The 1,242-nt window shown below is 44.7% G+C and overlaps 1 non-coding gene across 1 annotated transcript; it reads right to left on the bottom strand.

Moving 5' to 3' along the window:
* Window positions 1-761: 761 nt before the first annotated feature.
* LOC139672682 (U6atac minor spliceosomal RNA) lies at window positions 762-878 on the bottom strand. The gene has a single exon (XR_011697968.1). It is a non-coding gene; the product is annotated as a U6atac minor spliceosomal RNA (small nuclear RNA).
* Between the last annotated feature and the right edge of the window lie 364 nt (window positions 879-1,242).

Genomic DNA, 1,242 nt, shown 5'->3' with positions numbered 1-1,242 from the left:
GAAGTGACAGACAGATGCAGGGCTTCTGTGCTCACTTAGAAGCCCTTGAGGCATGGTGACTCCTGCTCTCTATGCCCCCACTCTGACCAGGAGTGTTTGCTTTATTCCTTCCCAGAGAACCCACTCAGCACCAGGTAGGAGAGTACAGGGAGATGGGGCACAGCACTGTTTCACATTCGTTTTCTACAAGACTTCCCCAGTGCTTTGTGGGAAGAAGGGTAACACCTGTAAGAACAAGGCAAAAGGGAATTTTACCATTTCACATCTGAAACCTGAATTTTACCTGTGCTGCAGAGAAATTCTGAGTCAGCTCTGGCTGTACACTGAACAGTCACATTTAGAGGTTTTCTCTAAGTTATAGTAAGACAGGTTCTGTGAATTTGTCTGTACTCCTCAAATGCTGTAATAGTTATGTTTATGCAGTGCAATTGTCCAAAATATTTTTGAACAATCACCAGTGAATTTGGATAGGCAGCAACTTTAAAGACAAGCCTTTAGCCTTGTCACAAAAATATTCTGAGTTGGAAGGGATCCACAAGGCTCGTGAAAATCCAACTTCTGACCTTTCACAGGACAGCCCCAACAATCACACCATGTACCGGAGAGCATTTTCCAAATGCTTCTTGAACTCTGGCAGGGTTGGTGCTGTGACCACTTCACTGGGGAGCCTGATCCAGTGCCCAACCACCCTCTGGGTGAAGCACCTTTTTCTAATATCCAACCTAAACCTCCCTGACACAGCTTCATGTGACTCCCTTGTGTTAAACATGGTTAAATGTCATGAAGTAGGTGACAGTGCCTTAACCCTATGCATGTTGTATAGATCACTAGGGCCTCTTCCATCCTTATAAGGAGAGTGCTAACCTTTCATAAAACACATTAAGAAAAGGTCTTAGCTCAGAATGATCAACAATCCACAATTCAGAAGACCAGACATCCAAGAGAATAAATCTTGTCCTGCTTCAACCACCTACTTCAAACCTGCCATCTGACTCCTAGATATAGGTCTCCCAGGTTTGAGCAGATATGCACACATCCTAAGCCTGCAATTCTGCAAACAAAAGCCTTACTGAAGAACACAGAGAAACCTGGAGTATGAGAAATGGCATATAATCAGTAGCACATAACACCAGTCTGACTGGTGTGTGTCAGACTGCCAATGCTCTTCCTGGTCCTGGGACTGCAGAAGACAAGTCCCATTTTCAGCCATCTGCTGATGCCACCACATCACCCTTCAAAAGT

This window comes from Pithys albifrons, chromosome 5, assembly GCF_047495875.1.
Source record: "Pithys albifrons albifrons isolate INPA30051 chromosome 5, PitAlb_v1, whole genome shotgun sequence".
Lineage (NCBI taxonomy): Eukaryota > Metazoa > Chordata > Aves > Passeriformes > Thamnophilidae > Pithys > Pithys albifrons.
This window is presented reverse-complemented; position numbering and strand designations above follow the sequence as displayed.